The sequence below is a fragment of the Benincasa hispida genome, chromosome 10, assembly GCF_009727055.1.
Source record: "Benincasa hispida cultivar B227 chromosome 10, ASM972705v1, whole genome shotgun sequence".
NCBI classification, from domain to species: Eukaryota; Viridiplantae; Streptophyta; class Magnoliopsida; order Cucurbitales; family Cucurbitaceae; genus Benincasa; species Benincasa hispida.
The window spans coordinates 40,314,952-40,336,519 of record NC_052358.1 but is presented as its reverse complement, the minus strand read 5'-3'; the positions used below and the strand labels follow the sequence as shown (position 1 = coordinate 40,336,519).

At 29.8% G+C, this 21,568-nt stretch overlaps 1 long non-coding RNA gene across 1 annotated transcript; it reads left to right on the top strand.

Annotated features, from left to right (window-relative positions):
- Positions 1 to 126: 126 nt before the first annotated feature.
- On the top strand, positions 127 to 4,932 carry LOC120087806. Its single transcript, XR_005484698.1, has 3 exons — positions 127 to 194; positions 661 to 709; positions 4,704 to 4,932. It is a non-coding gene; the product is annotated as an uncharacterized LOC120087806 (long non-coding RNA).
- Positions 4,933 to 21,568: the final 16,636 nt, after the last annotated feature.

Genomic DNA, 21,568 nt, shown 5'->3' with positions numbered 1-21,568 from the left:
CACAATCATATATTACTTTTTTTTTCCTTTTTTGTTTCAAATATAATTTCACTACAAAGACAATATTTTTATATGTTGTTTTCACATTCTAATTTCCTTTTTGTTTTAAATTTCTCCTTATATATTCAAAAGGAAGGAAAGCGAGGAGACGGTTGAAGATTAATTCAACCTGTGAAAGACTTTTCATCATACAGGTATAAGATTCTCAAACGTTGCCTTAGTTAAATTATGATTAACGTTTTCATTATATATATATGGAATCTTAGTCTGGATAACTAAACTAGAAGATGAGGGATCGAACCTCTGAAATTTAGATAATAAGGGATCATATCTCAATTGTTATTGAACTAAGCTCATTTTTGAATTATTAATAACGGTTTTATTTGTAGTTTTATATTCCTAAAATGTTATGATTCTTTTCTCTCAAGTTCTTTATCATGATTGCCACGATCCGTAAAGAAGCACTTGAAATCTTAGATAAATTGGTTCAAAAAACACACAAGTATTTTTAGTTTTCAAACTGAAAGTTGATGGCAAAATATAAAATAAATAAAAAACCTTATATATGAAAGTAAGGTTTACAAGTTTAATTTTATAGAAACAAGTGGTTATGGAATCATAATTAACTATTCACATTTGCAGTGATTGTTATATCTTTAGGTTATCAAGAATGGAGAAGAAGAAAATGTATTGGTTCTATCATTTAAAGGTGCGTTTCTTTGAGAATGATTGTTCTATAGATTTCATTTTAGCATGATTTTTCAATAACTGTTTTCCTAGTTTCAATGTCACTCTCTCTGTTCTAGAAATAATAAAATTTGACACTATTATACTCTTAATATGAGGGAAAATATATATGGATGCATGAGAATTTTGAAATTAGAGACCTCTTTCAATAAAGGGTACAATAATGTGTCAATCAATTTAGGTTATACTAGATCAAATACATTTTGTAGCATGTTGTTGATATGTTTTCATGATTCAAAAAATGTCCCTATTATAGTTGATGCAATTGCAAAATATAATAATCATGCCAAAAGTACTAGAAGATATAGCACAATATAAAAGAATTTATAAATATAAAAAAATTAGATAATTTAGGCCTCTAAGTCTATCAGTGATACACCATATCTAGTAGAAGTCTATCAGTAATAAAGTTTATCACTAATAGGAGTCGGTCATTGATAGAGTCTATCACTCATAAGTTTTGTCATATTTGAATTTTTTTAAAAAAATATTCTTATACATTTAATTATTATCCTTATAAGTATTACCAATTATAATTTGAGATTGACAACTGCTAAATGTTAGGGTAAAATAAAAATTAAAAAATAAAAACAAGTTGGAAGGAAAGAGTTATGTTTTAGAAAGGATATTGTTAGATAAGAAAATAAATTTTAGGGAGAAAAGTTTGGAATAGATTATATATTAAACCTCTATCAGAAATTAATAATACAAGTTTTTCTTCTTTCCTTAAAAATAATAAATATGTTTGCATGTTGTTTTTAAATATAGGAGAATGAACCAAAATATTTACAAATAATAGTAAAATATTAATAATAAACACAGATAATAGTCTATTGTTGTCTATCGTGATCTATCACAGATACACTGTGATATTTTGCTATTAGTTGTAAATATTTTTAGCATTTTTATCATTTAAAATAAATTTTCTATGTTTGTTATAGATTTTTCATAATTTTTAATTGAATAAACGAAACATTTTTCAACAAAAAAGAATAAAGCATATACTAGGATGGAAATTAAGAATTCAAGAGTTTGATTATTTAATATTCTTAAGGTCATAGTTTAATTCCTTTGGGAGGAATAAATTAAAACCAAATATACTTTTTAGTGGTTTATGATCACTAATAATTGTATGCTCTCTATTTATTTTAATACCCATCAATAAAATATAGGATATTTAGATTCATTTCATAATATTTCTGTTTCTCATTTTCTGTTTTTTTGTTTTATTTCTCATTTTTCAAAAAACAGACTTATTTTAAAATCGTGCTATTTTCTTGTTCGTAAATTTTTGGAAATATTTTAAAAAAGAATATTAATGTCGAGAAATTACAAATAGTAGTTTCTAGATTTGTTTCTAGTATATCATCCGTTTCTTAAATCAGGCAAAATCCACCTTTTTTTCTGTTGGTTGATGGGCGAGCCTACATATTTTTTTTGACCAACTGGTTGTGTGATCCAATCCTAGTTAAAGTAAAAAAATTTCTTCTTTTTTTTTCTCGCTTTTTTATATTTCTTTTACTCTTATTTGTTTTATTTTGTATTTTTGATTTATTTATATACTAGTTTATTTTTTAATTTTAAAATTTTCCATATTTCGACTTATATATTGTTTTCATTTTCAAATTAAATTTTTTTTATATACATATTTAAATATTATTTAAATTTTGAATTTTAAATTCTGCAAAATGTGTGTTTATATATTATTTTAATTATATAAATTTTCTTCAATAAAACATTCGTTTATTTTCGTTTTAGTATTGTACAACCACAACATTTACACTCTAATATAATTGAGTTAGATTTGAGTGAGAAAGATATAAACAATTGTATTATTGGTATTAAACTATATTAGAATTATTTGTATGTTTTTTTTTCACAATACGTGGAATAGAGGAATCAAACCTCTAACTTTGAGGTTGAGAATACAAACAATATGTCAGTTGAGCTATATTCAATTTGGCAAGAATTGTTTGTATTAGATAATGTAAATATTTTATATATTAATTTATATTATATAACTAAATTGTACTTAAACTATGAAATCAGGGGAAACAAACTAAAATAGTAAGGAAAAAGTATATAAGAAATGAGAAATAGTTATAAACAAATTTATGTTTATGTTTTTTTTTCTTTAAGTAACGAGAAACACAAATAATTACCAATTATATTCCTATTTCTAATTCTTAAAAAAGTAAGAAATAAGGAATAAGTAAACTCTCCAATTTCGTTTAATTTCGCCAAATTAAATGTTTAATTATATCAAATACAACCCTAGTTTGAATTAGAAACTCTCCAAATTTGTTTAATTTCACCAAATTAATGTTTAATTATAACAAATACAATTATATAAACCCTAGTTTGAATTGGAACTTATTCAAATCCAAACCCTAATTTCAATTTGAACATTTTCAAATTGAAATTCGATTTGAACAATTCAAATTGATATCTTTCCAAATTCACTCATTTATTAATTCAAGGTGTTCATATTTTACGAGCCAGTAGAGGGACATTATGGACCTATAGATCATGAGTTCCAACGATTTAAGATTAATTAGCTAAAACTCTTTAGACCAAATTAATCAGTATTCGTTAACTATCAAGTCACTACTATAGCTCGATAGTTGCACTCTTCTCACTGTAGATATATTTGTGTCTATTGAATTTAATCATAATCAGTAAGTCGACCCTCCACATGTTGTTCGTAATAACGACTAGGTCAATATATTGTTTTACCCCGATATTAGGTCTTGTTTCTTAAGTTTCACTGATCCTTTAATGAACAATTGGTTTATGATCCAATCACTAAACTAGATCCCGTTTGAGTCAATGAGAGGGTGAGACCTTTTATTCAAGACCTAGATTCAATACTTAAGAGAACAACCTTTCTTCTATTCTTAAACTGAGTAGTCGTGAATTCCTTATTGCACACTATGTTCCCAGTTATCTACCCGATTTTACCCCTAAAGTAGTAGACTTATAGATCCGGTGTTGTTAAGCCAACTCTCACCTATGCAAATCTAAGGATAATCCCGAATAAATAGGAATTCGTAGTTAGCTTAAGATTAAGATCGAGTTACCTAGGTCATCTAAGCGAAATAGTCAGTGTTACACGAACGAATCAGGATCATTTTGTTAGTAGCACCTTTACAACAACTTGTAACAACTACAGAGTGGGTTGTATCCAATAGTTTCCAAAGTAACGCATCTCTCTTTAATGTTATATTTATGCATTGACTTAAAATGCTTCTAAGTATGTTATGTTATATACTTCAATGATCATGAGTATGCGCTAGTGTTGAATGTCTTAGGGCAACTAAGTCTTAGTAGAGATGAGAATGTACCTCATAATATATGAATAGCTTAGTACTGAAGAACTAAATGTGAAGGTACTGGGGCTATAGACATGAGTTCTAATGTTAGGATCTAGGAGAAAGGTGATGGACAGAGGCGACACATCTTATCCTAGGAAACCATGAGAAAGACTAGGTAAGGTGATGGACAAAAGTGACACACCTTAACCTAGGTTAATATAGGGTAAGGTAATGGACAAAGATGACACACCTTAACTTGCGTTAGTATGAGGAAAGTTAGGTGGAAGGTAGTGAACAAAGGTGACACACCTCAACCTAGAGTAGTACGGAGAGTTGGACAAAAGGGTTCCTTCTCTCAGCTAAGTAGTATGCAGTTAAATAAGGTAGAGAACAGTCAAGAGGATTCACTCCCAGATAAAAGGCTAAGTATTGGAATTGAGCAAGAGGGCCACTCTTAACTGAGGAATAGTCCAGTTATGTATAGCTATGATCTGTTATGTTGTAATGTTTATGTGAATATTGTTTATATTTCCAGTTAAAGCTTTCAGTTTTATTATCAAATTAATGTATGATACTTATGTTTAAAATGTTGGTCACTCATTGAGATTCTAACTCATGTTTTCAAAATGTTTTCCCCTTCAGGTAGTGGTCACTACCCAGAAGACATCTTCACTGTTGCTTTGCCACTCAAAGACACTGGTTGAAGGAAGTTTGATTGATGACTTTGTAATTGTTAGTACACATGTGTCTGTCATACGGGGACTAGTGTTGTATGTTGGGTTCACTAAGTTGTAATGTACATAAGTGTATGTATGAACAATGTTATGAAACCCTGTAATGTAAATGTGTTAAGTTTCTAGTAATTTATGTAGTATGTATGTGAAAATGTATGTATACAGGGTTTAAAACAAGCTAAATAGGTTTAATTAGGCAGTAAGTGCTGGCAAAAGGATTGGTAACTACTATCATCACATCTTCTTCCAGGTTAAGAGGGTAATTTGGGAGGGGGTGTGACATCTGCACTAAGTCAGACATCTGTTATGCAATGGGAATAGTTAGTAGGTACCAGTCCAATCTAAGGTTAAACTACTGGATTGCAGTTAAAAATGTCCTCAAGTATCTTAGGAGAACGAGAGACTACATGTTGATGTATGGAGCTAAGGATTTGATCCTTATGGGGTATACTGATTCTGATTTTCAAACTGACAAGGATTTTAGGAAATTCACATCAGGATCAGTGTTTACCCTGAATGGAGGAGTTGTGGTATGACGTAGTATCAAGCAAGGGTTGAGTATGTAGTTACTTGTGAAGCAGCAAAGGAAGCAGTTTGGCTCAGTAAGTTCTCATGTGATTTGGAAGTTGTTCCAAATATGGAGTTGCCCATCACCTTATATTGTGACAATATGGAGTTGCCCATCACATTAATTCTCTGTCTGATGCGTTGAATATTTGTCACCTAAAAGTTGAGTGTACTTGCTACAGTGGGTCGTTAACGGCTTGTCAACTTAATTCGGAATTGATCGTCATTAGCTTTTTGTCCCATTGTGATTTATTAAGCTTTCACCCAGATGCGCCCACCTTCTTGCGTTCGGCTCTATACGGCTATCTTCTCGAGCAGATTTTCGAACGCAAACGATCGCATAGCCTTGCGGTCGCAATCTCTTATGCATTCAGATGTTAATTTCTTCGGATCGCATTTTCGCCTTGCGTCAACTCATTTTCTGCACGAAAATACATAATTAGTTGTTTTAATGCGATGGACGTATGCGATCACAATATTGTGAATTTAATGCTTTTGGACGTAATTTTGTATATTTTTACCAACGCAATCCTACATGGTTTTATAACTTTGCGCTGTACTAATGTGTATTTCCACCCGTTATAATGTTTTATATGAGAAATATGAAACTGATGCACTGATATGGTTTTTTGAGTTTTGGCTTTTTAATTCTCTTTAATTTCTCATTTAAATTTGTAATTGGCTTTTGTTTGATAAGTCTTTATGTGTTAGCAAGAGTCTGTAATTTATTTGAAGTCATTAGAGTTGGAATTAAGATATAATTGAAGAAACTAGTGAAGGAGGCCAAGCTGTTATTCCAGTTTTTCCAACTTCTGCTCAAAATTGTTGTTGAGGTTCAGTTGCTACAAATGCTTGTGTACCTGCGAGAGCTAAACGATGCTACACGATGTGAAGAAAAGCTAGACGATCATATAGCAATAAGCGTTTGTGATGTTGAATGCAAGATGATTGTGTACCTGCGAGAGCTAAATGATGCGTTTAATTTGCTATGCGATAGCACTCAGCTGCATTTAGCTTTGGCGTGGGAACTAAACGATACGTTGAATTTACTATACGATGGTACTACACGATCGTTTAGCTACGATGCGCACTAAGCGATGCGATGAAGTGCTACGCAATAGAGCTGAGTGATCGTTTAGATGCGGAGCTAAGCGATCGTGTAAACGAAATGCTAAATGACGTGATGATCTTTTATACGAATGGAGCTAAGCGATTGTTTAGCTACGACGGATACTAAACGATGACATGAAACACTAGGCAATGGTGTTAAGCGATCGTTTAGTTCTATACAATAGAGCTAAGCGATGGAGTTAAACGATTGTGTAGTTCTATACGATAGAGTTAAGCAATCGTTTAGCTTTAGTAGACACTAAGCGATCGTGTAGTTCTATGCGATGGAGCTAAACGATCGTTTAGTTGCAGCAAACACTAAGTGATTGTGTACCCCTTCACAACAAAAAGCGATGGAGCTAGACAATTGCCTTCAGCGCTACACGATCGACTTTTGCAAGACTTTGAAGTTGGACCGAGAGTAGCCGGTTCGATCGATTTTCTCAAGATCCAATCCGGTTCAACCTAAAAGTGTTTATGGTTGGTTTGGTTCAGAATTTGATGGTCCGATTTAGACTCATCCAGTCTGGTCGATTTGGAGTGGTTCGAGCGATTCAAAGATGGTTTTGAAGCTGATTGTAATAACTAGGCTTCTATTTTTTTGTTTTTGCCAAAACTAAAACCATATCAGTCTGTGTTTAATTATTTATGCATTTGATGCATGTTATAATTAAATAAATCTTGTATGTGCATATAGTATGTCATTTAGATTTAAAATCCCACCATAAGAAGCATGTTACATGCATTGGAAATATGTTATAATTGTTATAATATATAGTATGCATGTTAGGGTTTCTTGTATTTAATATAAATCTTATATTAAATATTGAATGCCTCATGTATGTTATGGTTGTTTAGAATGTCTAAGGTTTTATAAGTTGTTATGAAATTGAGTTAGACATTTAAATCCATAAACAACAGTTGCATGCTCACGTAGGTTGACCACCTGTTTTAATTATTGAAACTTATAAAACCTAGGTTACAAACTTAACCGATATATAATCCTGTCTAAGGCTGGGGGTTCTTAAGTTGACGGTTTATGGAACACCTCCTACCTGGGAATTATGACCGAATTATTGAGCGTTGGTAACCAGGTTTATGAGCATAAGTGAGTGACGTGGGGTAATAAAATGGTTTATCACCTAGACATCATCCCTTGATTCAAGATTGCTACTGTGAGCTTTTCTTCTTCATCCCTTGTTTCAAGCTTGTTTTGAGTCCCACAACTTAATCTAGAGCATTAAGAGAATAGTGGAGAAGAGCTTGAGGTCTGTAACAAGATTTGGAGAAGATAGCAGCTGGAGAAGGAGCTTTGAAGAAGTTCTACAAGAGGTATGTCTTGAAACTTACTTGTTTTCTGCAAGAGCATACTTTATATTTTGCCAAAATTAGTGAATTAAAGTGCTTAGATGATCCTTGTGCTTCCGCCATTGCTGATACAATCCTACACATCTGACTAACGGCGTCTGAATGTCTCGGAGGTGGCAGGCGGCTGACTTAGGGTATCAATTTAATGCAAGTTGTGTCAACAAGTTGCTTGAAGTTGCCTATAAAAGGGGAAGTTAGCTGATGAAAAAGGAGTTAATGTTGGGTTTTATGTCCTAAAACTCATGGTTTGTAAACAATGGAACTTATTCTGAAAATTCGATATGGTGTTATTGAATAGACGTTTGCTTAATAGAAATTCAATAAACCTGAAAGTCCTTTGACTATTGGATGAGTATTTGAACTTTATGTAGAGACATAAAGGTGGATCAGGTTCGAGTAAATAGTCAAAATGATCTATAGTATATGAATAAGGTTGGGTACCTTATTCTGGTAACACTATAGGATGTGGCCTGCTCTGTAGTTGTTACAAAGAGTTGTAAAATACTACAAATGAAGTGGTCCTAATTCGTTCATGTTGGGACATGAGGAGTGGGGGAGTCCTTGTGCAAAAGGGTTTGTATAAGATTAGACCATAAAATTAGTCACTCTTACTTTATAATGTTGTTTACTGTTTAAGATTGACTATTTCAAAGTGATGACCTAGGTAACTTGATCTTAATCCTAAGCTAACTATGAACTCTTGTTTATTTGGAATTATTCTTAAACTTGCATAAGTGAGAGTTAGCTCAACATCGTCGACTCAAAAACCTTCCATTTCAGGGGTAAGACTGGATAGATAGTTGAGAACATAGAGTGCAAGACGGAATTCACTCTTACCCGCTTTTAGGGATAGTAGAGAGGTTGTTCCCTTAAGTGCTGATTCTGGGTCTTGAACAAGGGCCCCGCCCTCTCATTGGCCCAAGAGGGACTCGGTTTTGTTGATTGGATCACAAAACAATTGTTCATTAGGGGATCAGTGGGGACTTAAGGAATAAGAGGTAATTTCGAGGGTAAAACAGAGATTTGACCCAGCCGTTATTACAAACAATCTGTGAAGGATTAACTTACTAATCATGGTTATATCGAGTGGACATAATATATCTACAATGAGGGGAATTCAACTATGGGCTTTAGTGGAGTGACCCATTAGTTAATGAATGGGGGTTAGATCGGTCTATGAGTTTAGTCGATTAATCTCAATTCGTTGGAGCCCATAATCTGTAGGTCCACGAGGTCTCTTATTAGCTCGGAAATGGATTAGCTCTAGAATAGCGTGATAAGTTAATTTGAAACATTCAAATTAGAATCAAACAGAATTGGAGAATATATAATTAAATATATGAAGATGGATTTGTGTAAAAATTAATTTAATATTGGATATAAAATTAATTAGAATTATTTAAATTATTTAAATAATTATATATTGATTTTATTAGGAAATTAATTTATGAAATTAATTTGTAAAATTAATAAAATGTGATTTTAGAAATAAAATATGATTTTAAAATCAATTTTGGAATTTGGAAATAGAAAAACACAAAAAGGAAAAATTCGATTTTTCAACTCCATCTTCAACTAGCTCACAAAGAACCCATTATTTCAACCTTCAATTACTCCAAGTATGAGCTACATCCCATGCAGCAATTCTCTTTGCATGATAGTCTGCAATATATTAAAGAGATTGGAGTGAAGTTGAAATGATGGCAACTGAAAGAATTTTAGCTGAAAATTCATGAGAAGAAGGTGTTCTTCATTGGGTTGCTGCTGTGAGCATTCTCCAAGTTCCCTTTGATTCCAACTTAGTTTGAGTCCCACAAATCAATCTAGAGCACCTAGTAAGGAAGATTTTGTGGTGGTCTGCACAAAGATTTGGAGGAATTAGTAGCTGGAAATTGAGATTTCAACGGTTCTTCAAAGGTATGTCCTGAAACCCATTAAATTCTGTTTGAGCATGTTTTCTTTTCTACCAAAATTAATCAATTAGAGTGCTTATCGATTCTCGTCGCTTCCATTACATGCTGGTACCATCCCAACAGTTAGCTAGTCACAGAATTAAACATTTTAGATACTTAGACATTTCAGAGAGTTAGTTAGTACTTTAGTTCAATTCTGTCGCCTGCAAGAAGGAGATAGGAGGGAACCATTTTCACCGTTGATCAAGAGATGATGTTGGAGATGAAGCTCGAGAGGGAAGTCTTCATCACGTTCTTCACCAAGTTGGTTGAACAAGCATTAAAGTCGAGCCAAAGAGAACAAGAAATTAGACTATGTGGCTTGACTTCTTCTTTTTACATCTCATTTCCATTTCTCATTGCATTCTGTCAAACTAAAATTATTGTACAAACATTTGCTATCTTTAATTCAATCATTGATCATTCACCACTTATCCATCTATTTACATTTGCATATGTTCGTGTTTTCTAGTTTTCTGACTTAATGAATGTTTGAAATCCATGCTTAAATCATCATGATTAGTTGATTGAAGTTACTAAGTAGTTAAACCACTCGAGAGAGGCATTTAACTATAGAACGCATCGAATCAAAGCGCATAGTAGGTCTAGAGATAAAGTTACTTGTGTCTTTATTCTGTTTTTTGTAATCAATGCATGTACCCTAGAGATAGGAATATATGTGGCATTCACATTGAAAAATGTTGAACTAAATCTGAATCAAGAAACAGATACACCAACGCAACACAAACACTTAGTTTGCCATCTTCATCTGACTTTCACCATACTCACAAGCTTGATACTTATACTTGGGATCACGCATATCATTAGTACTTAGAACCATTCATCCATAATTTCTCATTTTTCCCTCTGAACTCCTACTTCTTCTTGTATGCATGCATTTAGGTTAGTGTACATAATCCACACTTAAGAAAATTTAGGAACCCCCGGTATTAGATTGAAAACAGAATCTGCATTAGACTACTCTAGAATCCCTCCATTCGGCCCTAGACTTATCAGGAAACCTAAGTTAGATTTATACTTGGATCTGATTTAGGAAAGCTTGTACGCGTTTCACAAAGTGTACTTACATCCACTCTGGCACATCGCCTACTTTTCTTATTTAGAGAGAAGTTAATCCATCATCCATCTCCATTCATCTTATCCACTCATTACCATTCTTCATCTTCACTCATAGCACTTTTAGACTCAAATCACGAGGCGAACAAGAGCTCTTCCAGGATTAGGATTATTGGTGACAAAAGTTCCTTAAGGAGGGTAGAGTGTAACAACCCAGATTTTCAGAAAAATTATATTTAATTGTCTTGCGTTATTATGTGAAGATTGAGATGAAATTGAGTTATTGTGTTCAAATAATTCTAATGTTAATTATATGACAAGAACTAATGGTGGTTTTAATTTAATTGAAGGGTTAGTTTTTATTTGAACATTTTTTTTGTATTGAAATTTATTTGAAGAAGATTTGGAAAAGACTTTGTTGATTATAAAATATTCTTTTTGGTTTTAATTTGAGTTTGGAATTTGAGAAGTAAGAGAGAATTATATATTTAGGAAAAGAAGGGGTTTTGAAGAAATTTAAAAAAGGGGTACATGAAGATATAATATATGTATTTGTTTAGGAAAAAGAATTAGAATTTTAAAAGATATATATATATATATATTACCTCTTGTTTCTTAAGTCCCCACTGATCCCCTAATGAACAATTGTTTTGTAAAAATTAGAGTTGCCTTAGGAAACATGCTAAAGAGAGAAAAAAAGAAGAAGAAGAATTAGATCTTCTTCTTTTAGTTTTGTTCGTCGGTTAGGAACCGTCCGCCGTCCTCATCTCCCAACTACCGCTTGTCATCGTCGCTCCTCTGGTCGATCGCGTAATCGTCATCTCTCCTCCGATCATTCACATTCGTTGTCCTCAACTCCCAGCCACCGTCAGTCATTGAAACGTTGTTGGAGTCGTCCAATCATGCTACTCCGTCGTTGTTCACCTGTTGCCGCCAGTTTTGCCTCATGTCATCCCTTAACTTGCAGTTTGGGGGCCAGTTCTTGGGTTTGAGGACAACAATTTTTGGGTTTGGTTCTTGATTACCCAAAAAAAATTTGGCTTAAAAATTCTTAACTTATCGTTTAGGGGTTCGATTGAAGTTTTGGAAGGTTTTGGGGTGTTATCCAATGAATATGGGATTGATTTCAACAAGATTTTGTTCGGTTGCTCGATTGAAGTTTTGGAGTGGTTTTGGAATAAACCACGTGTGGGGATTTGATTCAGAATGTGTGGGAACTAGAAGGGTTGGCTTGCTTGAATAAGTTTAGGCCTAAATTTAGGTAAGTGATTCATTACCGGTTCGCCCTTGAACCCCAAACTGATGTAGGATTGTGAATGCATTGTAGGCATGTTTCTGTTGTGATGGAATATTCTGCTATGGTTGATTGTTATACGATTGTTGAGATTGTTTAGGAAACTCATGAGTTATGCTACTATAATTATTATAATATGTTATGGCTTGTGATGATTTCGGACGATGTATATTGCATGTTGGATTGATGGTGACAGTTAGCACCCCTATCGGACTATATTCATCCCCTGAGTATGTTTCAGCATCCTTATGGGATCGCCACCCACGATTATGTTATTGTGTCTCTTTGGAGTCACTTCCTATAAGAGTGTGCCTTCAAATTCGTCCCTTAAGCTTATGTTTATGCCTATGTCGGGATGCATACCTTTGTCTTGATAGAGATACTAATCTATACACCTAGTGGGCCTAGTAGTAGGTCATTTACTGAGTATTTCTATACTCGTCATTTTTCTTTTTTTTTCTTTTTCTTTTCTTTCTTTAGGTAACAAAAAGGATAGGACGACGAATGACAAGAATCCATGATCGGGCCTTGGGACTTGACAATGCTTCCGCACATGTTTTTCTTACCTTTAAATTCTTTGAATATTTCACTTGATTTTTTTTGTTTCTTTTTATTTAATATTTTTTAAATTAAAGCTAGGAGTACCTCGAACAAAGATTTTATTTTATTATATTATATTATTTATTTATTTAGATAGTTTTTATCATAAATATTTGTTTTGTTCTTTGGATTTAGTCAAATTCTGTAAAAAAAAATCCATTTTAAGATTTATGCTTACATATAGTAGCGATCCAATTCCAATTTTAGAAAGTCGAATGTTACACTAGTCATCAAAAAATACTAGTCATCACATCATTATATATGAAGTTAACAAAATCTTAATAGCAAGGACTAAAGTAAATACTTTTTAAAAGTTCATGGATTAGAACAGTTATTTTTTGAAAATTTATAGACCAAAATAGAATAAGATTGAAAATTCAGACATCAAAATAAAATTTAAACCCAAATAATATTTAAAAAGAGGAATTTATTATATTAAAGAAAAAAAACCGCCAAAGATTGTGGGAACTCGTAAAGCATGTTTTCACAACCAAACAGCTCGCATTCACATTCGACGCGTTTCCCTGACTTCACAATCCCATGATTTTCGCCTCTATTTCTTTATTTTTTTTTTTTCAAAAATAAATATTTTAATTACAACCTTTTTTTAATTTGTTTATTAGTCATCATGCTTCCCATTTACTTTTCTTTTTGTCCCTCTTTTTTTTTTTTCTTTTATTTTCTTTCCCTCGACAACATCAATTTCACCACATGCAATGCAACTCTATTCTACTATTATAATAATTTATCTTACTTTTTTTTCTAGTACAAAATAATAGTTTAAAAATTTTAAAAATAATAAAAAAAAAAAGAGAACATATAGATGTGCATTTAAAATAAATGCCCTAATAAATAAGCAAATAACATATCATAGTTTATTGATATGCTTAGGGTACAGCCAAACAAGAATACAAATCATCAAACTATAAGATCCGTTTAATAAAACGTCCTTAATCTAAAATTTGTGTAGATGATTTTGCATATCGATAATATTTTAAAGGTATTTGAGTTTGTGACAGAGACTCATATCCTCCGATGTAAAAGAGATAAACAGTTATTCAAAAATACTTTTTTTTTAGCTTTCATTCAATGTAACGTGAATATATATATATATATATATACACACAAAGAATGTGTTAAAGTAAATTAGGGTTTATTCCTAATCAATATGTATTTTTTTTCTTTCGTTGAATTTCTTCGTGTCTATTTATTTGCCTTTGTGTTGTATTCTGATTAAATTTATTATTTGATAAATAGAATATATGAAAATATTTCTATGAGAAATAATATTTTCTAGTACATCTAACATGAATTTCTTTGCATATATATTCTAGGCTTGTTTGAAATTGTATTTAAGATTGCTTTTACATGTTTGGTAAAACATACTATTCTTTTTTTAAAAAAAATTAATTTTCAATTTCTTCTTATATGCAAAATCACTAGGCATCTTTCTGAAAAATACTGTCTTAATGTCTAATTAATTGTTAAAAATTTCAATCATATACTTTTATGTTTCTTTTTCCACATCCATTCATTTTATATCATATAAAATCTTAACTGATAGAAAATTTTTATGAATAATTATTTTTCCTAAATTGTTATCCAATAATATAGATTACTTTTTTAGAATTAACTTATTATAAAATAAATATTAAATGTTAAATTGTTAATACATAAATAATTAAAATAATATGTTTGATTTAGTCATTGTAACTAAGTCCCAACAAATTTAGTTTCAACTTACCAAATGTGTGGTTACCTGCTTTTTAGGTTTAAATTTAAATTTTATCAAACATTAATTTCTTCTCTTAGATAACTGATTTTTTTAAAAAATATAGTTTGTCACTAAGCATTTTAAAAGTTACAATAATCTCAAAATGAGTCATATTAATTTTTTTAGTACTATAGAAAGGGAGAGTCATATCGAAACTGCAAGTATTAAAGACGTGTATGAAAAAAAAACAAACAAACAAATCAGTTCACAAATGCTTTAACGAATGTGACGAAAAAATCAACTTTGCAACCTTCATTACAAAATATGAATATGGATAGATAACCATTTTTTTGGGAAAGAGATAAACAAATTAGAAAGCAAGTTTAAGAAGAATTAATGTGACATTGACAATAGTATTCATTAAATTATGAGTCCAATCACCTAATTTCATATTCTCCATTTTTATATATGTAAAGAAATTTTTTTTAAAAAAAAGTACAAAAACGGCCAAGTAGTAATTTTTTATTGAGTGGCTCCATCGGATGCACAGAGATGGGTGCAGTTTAGGGAGTACTCAAATATTTTCCTTAAATTATAAAAGTGAGCCAAAAGGTCAAATTGAAATTTAAATATATAACACGATTTCTATCCTCTTTTGAATTTTGTTATGTATGTTTGAGGAGTGTTAACACTCAAATCAAGTTTTGAAAACTTAAAAATAAAATAAAATGTGTTTTTGTTTTTGAAATGTGGTTAAGAACTCAAATATTTACTTAAAAAGTATTGATATGGTAAAAACAATTTATGGTAAAACTGAATAAATTTTTTTTTCAAAATCAAATAGTTCTTAGTTAACTTGTTTTGTTTTTGTTTTTTTTTTTTTTAGAATTGGACTAAAATCTCAAATATTTTATTTAGGAAAGATGAAAACTATAATAAAAATGGTAAAAAAAATAACCATTTTTTGAGGGAAAAAATTAAATAGTTATCAAACTAAACGGAAACCGTTTCAAGAAGATTCATCCAAGACTAATGTTCTCGTTAATTCTAAGGAGGAGCCTAGTATTTCATTTTCCAAATTTGGGAAGGAATACGAATGGTTTATGCTGAGAGACTGCTTGAAGGAAAAACTTGAAGTACAATAGTTTTGGGTATAGAGGCGACAAGAATGACCTAAGCCTAGTAGGAAACCGGTGTAAATGACTTTTTCCTTCTACCAATCCCAGTTCGACTAACACGAGGCAATGTATATTGTTTTAATGGCACGAGCTTCTTCTTGTGATGACACTTTGGATCAAATCATTTGAACCAGGTCATTTCATCCCTGTAGTGTAATTCCGCTTCTTGCTCGAAAAAAACAAAAAAAACGGTTTTGATTTAATAGTTTACAAATGGATGAGATAGGAAGGCACTACACCAAGTATGCATTTTCATGTGGTTAGAAGTTTCATCAAACAATATGAGTGAACAAAACATAAAAAGCGTGAGTTTTCTAAAATCATAAAATTGCTTTTAAACCCTAATTTATAATTATGAAGGCACATAATTTTGAGAGAGAAAAAAAACTGAAATAGAACGAAATAACAACTTGAAGAATAGAGCTGGTTGCACAAAAAATAATTAAAGATGTCGAATAAGGATAAACATATAAGGAATATGGCACAAAATTAGTATCAGATATTGCTAATAGCATCTATCAATGATAGCTATATAGGTAAATGACTAAAAATCCCATATGCAATCCACCATTTCGTGCTTCTTCTTCCGGTTTTCTCAAATTAAAAGTTATCACTGATAGCATCTATCAATAATCACAACTGATAGTAGCTATTAGTGATTCACTGATAGCTTCTATCAGTTGCTATCGGTGGTAACTTTCAATTTGAGAAATATTAATATAACCTTGAATTAGTAACACTTGAAATACCTTTCAATTTGCTATCAGTTATTAATGGCTATCATTAATACACTTTGATCAATTGGAAACAAACTTGAAATATTAATACTTAAGGCTACCAGTGGATATTAATTATAGATTTTTATAAGTAGTTATCAACTTTGGAAAGGAAACTATCATCTTTAAAAAATTAACATTTAAAGTTATAAGTGATAGAAGTCTATCAATGAGAGGTCTATAAGTGACTATCCATGATATTTACCTAAGTCATATCACTACTATCATTAATATTATTCATTTTATTAATATATACCTAAGTCTTAATACTAATATACGGATATCATTGATAGTTGTGGTTATCATTGATAGCTTTTATCAATGGCTATCACCGATAGCTTTTAGCAGTGGCTATCAATGATAGGTTTTCATAAAATAGAATTGACTTTTTTATTATTGATATCATCAATATATGGATATTACCTAAGTTTTATCACAGATATTACTGATATCACTTATATCGTAGTTATCGGTGATAGCTTCTACTATTGATAACATGTTATTAGAGATAACTTCTGTCATTCCTTTTTACCATCAAATAACATGCTATCATTTATAGCTTCTATCACTAATAACATGTTATTAGTGATAACTTCTAGGCATTTCACTTACACTTTAGTTCGAGATTCAACTTTATTAATTAAATTCATTAAATTGGCTATCGATGATAGACTTTTATAAGTGGTTATTGACTGTGAGAAAAAATCATCAAAGATTAAGTTATCAATAAAGAAAATATTAGTGGTTATCACTGCTAGATTTTCATTAGTGACTATCAATTTTGAAATACTAATACCCAAAGCTATCAGTGGCTATTATTGAGAAACTTTTATCATGATTATCAATAATAGACTTCTACTGTTGATAACCTAAGTTCAATATCATCAATACTTGAATATGAATGATATCTATCTACGTTCTATCACTAATATCACTAATTATTGATATTACCAATACAAATATTATGATACACAAATACATAAATATTTCAACTTGTGCCTTCATTTTGGACCATCTATGCCATTTTTCCGTATTTATTACGGATAGATTTCATACTTTTAAAGTCCTATAAAAGGAAAAAAAAATGATTCCCTTGTTTGATAACTTTCTCATTTCTCACTTTTTGAGAAATAAATTTGTTTAATAACTATCATCATTTCTTATCTAAAACTTTTAAGAAATGTTTACAAAAATGGTGCATTTTTTAGGACTAAAAAAGTGGTTTCTTTCAAATCCGTTTTCATTTGCTATTTATATTTAACGTTTTATTATAATAATTAAACTTGATGATCAGTTTGTTGGTGTTAAGTCACTTATGAATCAAGTACTTTTAAATCTTGGGTTTGAAATCCAGTCTCGTAATTTTTTTTTTCTAATATTCTAGTAGAAAATGAGAAGAGGAGGGAGAGAGGGAAATGTTGGAGAGTGAGGAGATGGAAGCGAAATCTGAAGAAAGGAAATAACATAAAAATAATAGAAATAAATAAAATAAAAGGAAGACTAGAAAAAAGAAAATGAAGAAATAGGCATGTAACAATATAAGGAAGGACAAAATTCAAAAAAATTTAAAAAATTAAAAATTAACTGGTTAACAGTTCTATATTTATAAATATTTTAAAGAGATTGCTATATTTTTAGATTGTTTTTCTTTTATTACTCTATCTATCACAAGTATCCTAAAAATGATGGGAAAGAGAGGGAAAAGGGAAAAATAAAAGTGAGTTTTGAAAAATGTGCTTTTACTTTGAAATTTGGCTAAACTTAAAAATGTAACCCACTGAAATTCTAGTAAAAAATTGGAATACACTACAATCATAGCATTGGACCTATATTTTAAAAGTGTTCAAATGCTTTTATTTTTTAGACAAATTTACTAATTTTTATTCACAAAAGTTAATTACTAAAAAGCTTTTATGTGTATGATAATTTTTTCTAAAAAAAAATGGAATTAGAACTAAAGTGTTTCTAATTTAGACAATTTGAAACTAAAGACATGGACTCATTTTATAATATTTAGAGTTCACGACTTTCTTGAATATTTTCAATGGGATACAATTGCACTTCTAATATTTTATCAAATCTCATAAATTTCATATTGACAAGATATTTGAATAATCTATAGCTTCTGCTATATTCACGAAAACACATCCATAAGGTGTACTGAAAAATCATCATGGATACAAAATCTAATGGTTTGAACTCTTTTTCATTCTAAAAATATGCTTTTTCATTATTCTCTCAAATCACTTTTAAAAAATAGAAAATTTTATTTATATCATCATACATAAAAAGTTCAGATATTTTAAACGACTTCTCAACATTTTGTAAACAATAACTTCAACTAAAATCATGAAATTACTTAAATTTTGTAAACAATTTTTCTAAAATCATACATAATTATAGATTTTGTGTATTCCATAATATCTAGTCAAATAATAATTAAAAAATTCATAAAATAAACCATTCATCGAATCATTGTGGATGACACCTTTGAATTGTTTTTTTATGTGGTAATATTATCAAATGAAGTTTTTTTTTTAATCTGTACTTAATTTAGTTATTTCATAATTAAAAAAAACTATTTCAAATTAATAGTACTGCATCGACTAGAGTGTGGAACAAATATTTAGTTATACAATTCTTCATTCAAGATTTTTTAAATAAAAAATTGTGAATATTTATTTATATTGTATATAATGAGTGAGGGCATAAATGTAATTCTACATCTAAAATTTTTATCCTAACAACAGTTTTTTATCGTTAGGGATAAAAAAAAAAAAAAAAAAAAAAAAAAGTTGAATTCAAAATGATTAAAATTTCGAAATCATAAACATTTTGGGGCTATATTTTCCATTCAAAATTCTCTTTAACCATTCTCATCTCATAATTCATTTTGCTTCTATTCCTATCTTTACTTCATTAAACAATATTTATACATACAACACCACCTATCTCTTTCCATAATTTTTTAATTTATTTCTTAATTTTTGTTTTAACTTTCCAAAATCTTATTTAACTTTTTCCCATTCTTACTCAATATTCATTAAACAATTCCTTCATTAATTTTAGTAATCATTTAGCTTCATTTGATAACGATTTAGATCTCGTTGGATAATTATTTGATTTTTAGTTTTTATTTTTGAAAATTAAACTAATTTCATCCACATTTTTTACAATAATTTGTATCATTCTTAAATACAATGGTTGAATTCTTAACCAAATTCCAAAGATAAAAATAACTTTTTGAAAGTTATTTTTTTTAGTTCTAGAAAATTGGCTTGGTTTTTTTAAACCATTGGTGAAAAATAGATAACAAAAGAAGAAATTTGGAGGTGGAAGTAGTATCCATAGGCTTAATTTTCAAAAATAAAAACAAAAAACAAAATGGTTACCAAATGGGATCTTAGTTTTTGAGTTTTTATTTTGAAAAATTAAACTTATAGATATTATTTCCACCTCCACATTTCTTCATTTGTTATCTACTTTTAATCAATAGATTAAAAAACTAAGTCAATTTTTTAGAACTAAAAAAATAGTTTTTAGAAATTTCTTTTTACTTTTAGAATTTGTCTAAAAATTTAACCATTGTACTTAAGAAGGATTCAAACCATTGTAAAAAAATTAAGCCTATTGAGAGAAAGTAGGCTTAATTTTTTTTTTTTTAAAAAAAAAAACAAAATAGTTATCATATGAGGTTTAAATTTTTTTTTTTCCTTTTGAAAAATAAATCTTTGAATACTACTTTCATTTAGGTCTCATCAGGTAACCATTTGGTTTTTTGTTTTTGTTTTTGTTTTTAAAAATTAAGTCTATTTCATCCACATTTTCTTATAATGATTTGCATCTTTCTTAATTACAATGGTAAAATTCTTAGCCAAATTCCAAAAATTGAAACCAACCTTTTGAGAGCTACTTATTTTAGTTCTCAAAATTTGGCTTGATTTTTCAAACCTGCAAAGTAGATAACAAAGGAACAAATTTGGAGGGAGAATTAATATCCTAGGCTTAATTTTCCAAAAAAAAAAAAAAAATAGTTACGAAACGAGGCATTATTTTATATTTTATTCTCTATATTTTATGACTATTTCAAAATCAGAAAAAAAAAAAAATTGAAAACGAAAAGAAGTAAGAACTATAATGTTTACATGGAAAACTATGAATAAAAAATTATAGAAAAATTGTATTGTATGTCAAATATATTTTAAGAAACCAAAACCATGACTTTTAACTTTTATGTAATTGCAGATGTAGTAATCACATAGAAATCAGATAGCAATCAAATTTTCAGGACAGAAGTTATTTGACATGTTTGTAAAAAAGGAAAACCCAAGGACAAACATTTAATTTTCATTTTTTTTAAATTAAAGTTGCAATTGCCCCCAAAATTATAAGATAATAAATACAATTTTCAAAAACTAAAAATTAAAATTAAATGGTTACCGTTTTAATTTTTTATTTTGGGAAATTTTCACAAATAGAAAAAATGTAAAACTATTTATAGAAATAACAAAAAAAAAAAAAAACTTATAGATACTTACAGACTTCTACCAACGTCTACATATCATTGATAAAGACTAGTATCTATAAAAAATAGAAACGAATAAAAATCTAAAATGATTAAATTTTGCTATTTTGAGTAAATAATTATCCTTATTTTTCTATTTATGAAAACTCTCTTTTTTTTTTCCTTATTCATTTCTTGTTTTCCTCCTGTTATTATTAATTTTTTAACTTCTCTCTCCTTCTAGTCTCTTGCCAGCACACCCCCCACCATAGTGGCTTCCAATTACATTTCCTTCCAAAATTTGGGCAACATTCCCATTTTTTAAATTTAATTAAATAGTGAAAATACCAATATGCCCTCCCATAAATTACACGTCACAAAAAGAAAATTTAACATTCAGATTTGGTAAAAAAGATATATTTTATTGAAAAAGGGAAAAGGGAAAAATGCAGTTTCCAAACATTAGGAATCTTTCCACACGGAAAATAATAATAATTATTAGTTTTATTTCCATTTTACCAAATCCAATCTACCTTCTCTCTGTTTCCTCTGTTTTCCGAGTCCGCGTAGTAAAAGTCCACTTTCGCTCTCCATTGACAGAGAAAGCTCCAAGACTTTTTCTTTTTCCTCATC